The 8,056-nt window shown below is 44.3% G+C and overlaps 1 long non-coding RNA gene across 1 annotated transcript in view; it reads right to left on the bottom strand.

The window, feature by feature from the left end:
* Positions 1-1,410: 1,410 nt before the first annotated feature.
* Positions 1,411-8,056, bottom strand: part of LOC112545324 (uncharacterized) — a 29,055-nt gene continuing 22,409 nt past the window's right edge. Inside the window, exon 6 of the long non-coding RNA XR_012905941.1 lies at positions 1,411-2,400. This is a non-coding gene — a long non-coding RNA (uncharacterized LOC112545324). The remainder of the gene's footprint in view (positions 2,401-8,056) is intronic.

Raw genomic sequence — 8,056 nt, 5'->3', positions numbered from 1 at the left:
ATCTCCTAGCTCCTGCACAAGGCTCTGCTCTGTGCCTCTAGAAGTGGTGGTACCTCATGCAGAAGGGCCAGGGCTGAGGTTAGGCAGCCCTCAGTGTCACCAGGGGAGCTCCTCAGCCTGGTGAGGCCACATCTGCAGTATTGCATCCAATTCTAGGCCTCCCACTACAGAAAGGACACATTGGAGAGGGTCCAGCGGAAGGCAACAAAAATGATTAGGGGGCTGGAGCACATGACCTACGAGGAGAGGCTGAGAGATTTTGGCTTGTTTAGTCTGCAGAGGAGTGGGGGGGAGGACCAGAGGGGGTTGATAGCAGCCTCTAACTACCTGAAGGGATCAAGTATCAGAGGGGTAGCCGTATTAATCTGAATCTGCAAAAGCGGTGAGGAGTCCTGTGGCACCTTACAGACTAACCGAAGTGTTGGAGCATAAGCTTTCGTGGGCAAAGACCCACTTCGTCAGATGCATCTGACGAAGTGGGTCTTTGCCCACAAAAGCTTATGCTCCAACACTTCGGTTAGTCTATAAGGTACCACAGGACTCCTTGTCACTTCTACCTGAAGGGAGATTGCTAAGAGGATGGAGAGGCTGTTCTCAGTTGTAACAGATGGCAGAATGAGGAGCAATGGTCTCACATTAGTGGGGGAAGTCTAGGTTGGATATTAGCAAAACTATTTCACTAGGAGGGTGGTGAAGCACTGGAATGGGTTACCTAGGGAGGTGGTGGCATCTCCATCCCTAGAGGTTTTTAAGTCCCAGCTTGACAAAGCCCTAGCTGGGATGATTTAGTTGGGACTGGTCCTGCTTTGGGCAGAGGGCTGGACTTGATGACTCCTGAGGTCTCTTCCAGCCCTATGATTCTATGACACTCTCATTCCAGCCCTCAATGCTACCTGGAGCATGTATTGTGGCGCTCTGGCAACAACTTAAAGTGCCTGGGGCTCTGGCTGCCACAATAGTAATGGCAGCAGCCAGGATCTCTGGGCCCTTTTGTATCATGGGGCCCTAGGGCAGTTGTCTCTTTTGCCCCCTTGTGAGCAGGCCTGTTCCAGACTCACAGTGTCTGTGTATTATGAAACTGCATTTAATTACATAATCACATCCTATTTTTTCCAACTGAACTCTGCAACATTTTGTTGCAGTGGTTGTAAGGTAGGCAGTGAATGAGGCGGGGCAGCTCAGACCCCTTCTGGAAGCAGGGAGCTGTCCCCACATCTTGTCCAGGGCCTGCAGAGGCTGTTGGCTTCCCTGTTTTTGGATGTGATTTTGTGTGTGTTATGTTTCTATATATTGTAGGCACGTTAATATGTCATTCAATATCAAGCAACCTTGGAAATTGTGATGAAGGTCTGCTCTGTCGCTGAAAGAAATCCAAGTATCCTGAGCAAAATTTAATATAAATATGTATATCTTCCCATAGAAAAGCTGCTTGTTACTGACCATGTGGGGAAGAAATGGAGAAATTTGGTCAAGATAAGATAAAGTAACCTTGGTCAAGTAACAAATGCAGTGGCAATAGATTGGAGCTATGTAAAGGACTCGTGTGGTTCAGGTAATAATTATTTGTTTGCGAGACTCTCAGGGATCGATTATCTATGAAGTGGAAAGCTCAAAATGTCACCAGTAATGAAACAATTAATACAAATATTAAGTTTTGTTACGGAACAAAGCCATGAGATTGCAAGGGTTCAGAACCCGCTCAGTGGCCATATTCTTCCCTGATCAAACCCCACGGCTGTCCATAGAGTTACACCCATGTGATCACTGACTCCTTCTAGGGTCTCCGGTGCGTCATGCTACTCTGTTTCCTGGTGGCACACCAGGTGTTGCATTCCTATTCAAGTACAGTAGGTGCTTCCATTGCCAAAGCTCTGTGGGCCTTGGTACTGGTGGCTCTCAATATACACTCCACCAACTGTGTATAACCCCATCCTCTAGACTCTAGAGTCATCATTTCAGAAAAACACATCCAGGAGAAGAGGGGGACAAAACAGTGTCAGTATATAGAATGTTGTATTATATCCTGTAAAGTTTGGGGGAGGGCAAAAAGCAGAAGACATAATGGAGTACACAGATCTTTGAAAGTCAGTGGGAGGGACAAATGCCCTCCTTACCCTATAGAAAATGATTCCCCCAGCAGGCACTCTGCCTCTGTGACCTGATTCTTCATCAACTGCTACAGAGTCTTTTCCTTCCTTATGACTTATTACCTTGCTGCTAGGCATACACAGAGCAGCAGTTGATTGACCATCTGCACATCCGTCACTTCTCCTCTGTTGCCCTTCCTTTGCTGATCAGCATCATCTCTGCTGACTTTTTACTGCTCCCCAGACTGATCGTAAAGCGAAGAATCCATACATGGTAATCTGACCTCATCATACTAGGAAACCTCCACCTGGGCTAAAATTGTAGAAGAAAAAAAGAGTATACAATTTTATTTCTTTGTTCATTTTATTATTTGTCTTTGGCTAGTGAAACAAGTATTTATGAGTAGAGGGAAGAAATGTCTGTACGTGACACAGGCATGTCAGTGGTCTACATTTAAAAAAAATGCATCTGATTTTGGGTGCCTTAGTTTTCAAATGCCCATCTTAAGACACTCCGATGCCTGATTTTCAGAAGCGCTGAGCACGGGCAGCTCACATTGATTTCATTTGGATTTGTGAGCACACAAGGGGGGCACACAAATTCATAGACACTTTTGAAAACTTGACCTCAAATTTGGAAAACTCAGCTCTGAGAAGGTATGAGGCAGTCAAGGTTTCCCCTCAGGAGCTCTGATTTGCCTTTAATAGTTTGTTCTGATGATGTCATACTTGTCACATAAAAAAGCCTTGCTGAAGAGTTTTGTGGAAACTGGTCTCTCAAGCTTAGAAAATCTATGTTCAGAAAGCAGTAATTATCCTAATTTGATGCCAGATTCCTAATTATTACTTCAAACACAACAACAGAGCAGCATCAGCAGGGTTTTTTTTAAATCTCTTCAGCTGGAGTTTCTAGCCACACCTACTTCCTCTTACAAGAAATATTTTTCTTCTCATAACCATATGGCCAAATACATATTAGTTTTTGCAAGACATTTTGGATTTTTTAAAAGAGCTTAACCTGTTCCACAGCTTTTACCTAAATGTTAACCTATCTTGCATTTAACATGCTGGCATATTTATATTATATTCATTATACATACTGGCTGTGTCTAGACTGGCAAGTTTTTCCACAAAATCAAATGATTTTGCGGAAAAACTTGCCAGCTGTCTACACTGGCCGCTTGAATTTCTGGAAAAGCACTGACGATCTCCTGTAAAATCATCAGTGCTTTTCCGGAAATACTATGCTGCTCCCATTCGGGCAAAAGTCTTTTTCCGAAAGACTTTTGTGTGAAAGGGCCAGTGTAGACAGCATAGTATTGTTTTCCACAAAAAAGCCCCAATCGCAAAAATGGCGATCGGGGCTTTTTTGCAGAAAACCGTGTCTAGATTGGCCACGGACGCTTTTCCGCAAAAAGTGCTTTTGCGGAAAAACATCCTGCCAATCTAGACATGCTTTTCCGAAAATGCTTTTAACGGAAAATCTTTCCGTTAAAAGCATTTTCGGAAATTCATGCCAGTGTAGACGTAGCCACTTTGTACTGAATTTGCTTCATATGTTGTTAGAACCAAACCTCTTGAAATTTCCTTTCCTAGTGCCAAATCATGGGTCCTTGTTACATGGGAACTCCATATTAGTTTCTCTAATTAATGTGCCAAATACCCTAATGCGTGAAAGTGTAATTTGTTTCCGTAGTATTGAGCACTATGATCCTGATCCAGGAAAGCATTTAAGAAGGTGCTTAATTTTATGTGTAAAGGGACTGTTAGCCCCTTACTAAAACTCTGGGGGTGCGTCTAGACTGGCAAGATTTTGCGCAAAAGCAATTGCTTTTGCGCAAAAACTTGCCAGCTGTCTACACTGGCCCCTTGAATTTGCGCAAGAACACTGATGTTCTAATGTAAGAATTCAGTGCTTCTTGCGCAAATATTTTGATGCTCCCGCTCAGGGATAAGCCCTCTTGCACAAGAATACTTGTGGAAGAGGGCCAGTGTAGACAGGCACCTTAATTTTTTGCACAAGAAAGCCCAATGGCTAAAATGGCAGAGTGTAAGGACAGTTCACAGTCTCTTCCTTATAGGTCCCTTAGAGGCCCTGGATGTGCTGCAGGGGGGCTGCAGGCAGGCTGCAGGCTGGACACGCTTGCTCTGGCAAAGACTACACAGCCTCAAGCACTTTTGCACAAAAGCATCCGTGCCAATCTAGACGCTCTTTTGCGGAAATACTTTTAATGGAAAAGCTTTTCCGTTAAAAGTATTTCTGCAAAATCATGCCAGTCTAGACGCAGCCTGGGAGTTTTTGGTTCGCCAGTTCCCAGTATCAAAAGGGGAAGGTTCCATGAGAAATCAGGGCCCTGAGACTGACAGACCCCAGAGACAATGGAAAGCAGCCAACACTCCAGCTTGGCCTGATTGACAGGTTGGACAGGCCAGTGAGGAAAGTAAGAGGCCAGGCCCCGTCCTCCCTGTGAATTGGGATTTTTCTGGGTCTCTCTGAACAAGGAGAGAGCTAGCTAAGAGGAGTACAAGCTGTGCTGAGGGGCAGTTTTGCAGCAACAGAGCCAGGCACACACAGTCCAAGGAGCGCAGACCCTGTGTTGAGCAGCAGACTGGCAGTGCTCAGAGAGACAAAAGGGACAGAGAAGCAATGCAAGCAGCTGGAGACTAGCAAAGCAGCACAGCCTGCAGCTGGGTGTGGTGAGCAGCTGGGACCAGCAAAGTGGGGGGAGAGGCTCTGGGCAGGGAAATATCACCAGCCAAGAGGCCCAGCAGGCCAGCCTGGGAGAGGGGTCTGACCACCTAGAGCTTGAGGCTGTGTGTTCTTTGCCAGAGCAAGCGTGTCCAGCCTGCAGCCCCCCTGCAGCACATCCAGGGTCTCTTAAGGGGCATATAAAGAAGAGACTGTGAACTGTCCTTACACTCTGCAGATTGCTGTTTGTGATGTCCCCATGCTACAGAGCAGGACTGTGTGTTCTCATTTAACCTTTCTCATTTTTTCTTACTCTTTTCTATCTAATCAGTTGATGTTTAATAAATTGTATTTGCTTTGAACTTTATGGAATGATCAGTGGGCCAAGAAAGCACGCAGTGTGACGAGAGCACCCTGGAGTGGGGACACTCTAGCTCCTGCCGCAAGTGACTACAAGGTCGGGGATTAAGCCCCAGGAAACCTGGGCCCAGCCTTGTTGGGGTTTTGAGACTCTGCTACTCAGGAGAGTGGTGGGGGAGCCCTCAGGATCAGGGAGGCTGTGGAGTAAAGGAAGTGGGAGCAGGGACTCAGATCCTTTCATTGGTCCATTTCACCAGGGTAGTATAGAACTCAGGAAAGTTCCCCATAATAGTGGGACCATTCCCCCATTTACAAATGCATGTGAGCAGTCCTATTGGAGTGGCTAGTTATCATGTGTGCCTGATAATTTAAAATGAGCATCCCACAGATTTCCCTTCAATTTTCTCTAAAGACCCTCATATCCAAGGCTCTGTGTTCTTGCCAAGAAAAGGTGAGAGACTTTGGAATATAGTAATTTGTTTTCTGTCTTACATTAAAAACCCCACACACATTCTGTCATAAACATGAGCAAGAATGTGGGCAACTTTGTTGGAAATATTTAGATACTCTGGAAAAATATACAAAGCAAATTGCTAGTATATCGCACAATGGTCAACATGCATACTTTAAAAGGCATTGTGGGGATAAAACAGGTATTTTCAAACCTATAAATTGCCACACTCAAAGGAGAAACCACAAATGACCTAACTTTTCAGGCAGTTTGAGAAAATAAGCATTCTCGATGAATGGTCAGTCATAAAAGCCCATTTGCCTCCAAGAAATAAATCCTGAAGAAATTGCTGCATATGTTGGCATTCTGTTCAAAGGGTACTGGGTCATGATACTCCCTTCTCCTCCCTCAAACAAAAAAGTAAAAAATGCTAAGTATGATTCACAGTGCCTATCTGTATTCTCTTGAGTATAAGAAAAGAGCCCAGGACATCCTGCTTCAGATAGGAGTGGGTGTTACCACTGTTGGGGAGGTATACAAGTGTGAAATGCGTAATAAACACAGGAAGCAAAATACAAAAAACCCACTAAAACTACATGGAATTCTTGATTGCTCTTGTATCAGTTTGGCACACATCTAATTACATTAAATGAGAAAGATTGCCTTTTATTAGTGAATTACTACTTGGATTATTTTTAAATTGAGCGATTACACAATGCTGTATGTCACAATGCCAGTAAACATAAATTACAGTTTCCTCACCAGGGGATTCAAGAAAAGTTAATAAGAGAGAATGGCCCACAATTTAGAAGTGGATCATGTGGGCAGTTTTCATTAACAGATCGGCTGACGCATACGATGTCATATCTATGCTTTTCATACGAAAATAATTAGCAGGACATTCAGTACACATAGAAAATAACTTGATTATTTAAAAGAATTAAAAGACAAGCAGAAGCAGCAGTGCTGGTTTTCACGGATCCTGCCACCTCTTAGCAAAGTTAGAATACTGCAACACAGCTACTAGAATCACTAATTCAAACACTGATGTTCAGAAGGCAAAAAACTCAGTGCCATGATCTAATCAGCATTTGAGCCAATGACAATTCATTAGGAAGTACAGTACGGCTGTGTCTACATTGGCACCCCTTTCCGGAAAAGGGATGCTAATGAGACCAGTTGGAATTGCAAATGCCGCGGGGGATTTAAATATTCCCCGCGGCATTTCCATGAACATGGCTGCTGCTTTTTTCCGGCTCGTGGTTTTGCCGGAGAAAAGCGCCAGTCTAGACGGGATCTTGCGGAAAATAAGCCCTTTTCCGGAAGATCCCTTATTCCTACTTGAAAGTGTCGGAGCATCCCACAATCATTAATTGTATTTACCCTCACAAAGTGCCTGGGAAATAGGAAGGAATTATTAACCCATTTTGCAGATGTAGTATGGCAACCCACAGAGGCCAAAAGACTTGTCCAGGCCACATAGGAAATCCATGGCAAAGCAGGACCCTGATGCTTTGTTTCCAAAGTCCTAGTTTCGCACACTAAGCACTAAATCATCCTTACTCTCCCACTGTTCAGAACAGCTGGGAGGGAAGCAGCATGGTAATGGGGCAGATAAGGACCTAAGATAGACAGTCATCCAGTACTGAACTTTGGGAAATACACTACTCTGAGCTGCACCATGGCTGAGCATCAGAGTAACCTATCCCTCTCCAGAGTCAAGGAAACTGCATATGGATTGGATCCCTCTGATGTCATTTGTAGCTGCCAGCATGGGAGAGTCATGGACTGCTCCTGGAAGCAAAGGTCTGGTAGTCACAAAAGATACATCTAGACTGTAGACACGGAATCTGGTTGCAGCTGGTGTAGACATACCAGAGCTAGCTTGAGTCCCAGAGCCGTGAAACCATTTCAGTGTATGCTACACTACCCCCTGCGAATCTGGATAATTACTTGCTGGACTAGCTTGTGTTGCTGCAACTTCACTGTTCTGGACCCCAAGATAGCTAGATTTAAACTAGTTTGGGTATGGCTGATTCCACTGATGTAGTTGCTCTCTGTTACTGTAATTTAGGCATACTCATAGACAACACAGGATTGATGAGGATGAGTGGATGTCTCCCACTGCTGGGGACAAACATTGTTCATCCCTTAGCTTGTGCCATAGACACCAACAGAGTTAGGATTTTACCTTCAGATTTTTATTTTGGTGATTGTTTTGTCTTTGAAATGCTGCTCCCATTTAAATGGAGGATAAACTCCCATTGAGTTCAATGGGTTCAAGATCAGGATCATTCCCCATGTCTATTAGCTGTGGCTTTCTTTTTTGTCATAGACAGTTTCCTTCATTAAAATTTTTGCCAGGGCAGAAAAAAAATAGATGTGCTGCTCAGTAAATTGTGAAATATTTGCATTTTGAGGCCAACCCCACAACCATTGCTCCTCCTCTGACATTAAGATGACATATTT

Source organism: Pelodiscus sinensis, chromosome 9 (genome assembly GCF_049634645.1).
Source record: "Pelodiscus sinensis isolate JC-2024 chromosome 9, ASM4963464v1, whole genome shotgun sequence".
In the NCBI taxonomy this organism is placed as follows: domain Eukaryota; kingdom Metazoa; phylum Chordata; order Testudines; family Trionychidae; genus Pelodiscus; species Pelodiscus sinensis.
The sequence above is the reverse complement of the archived record's forward strand: the minus strand, read 5'-3'. Positions and strand labels throughout refer to the sequence as shown.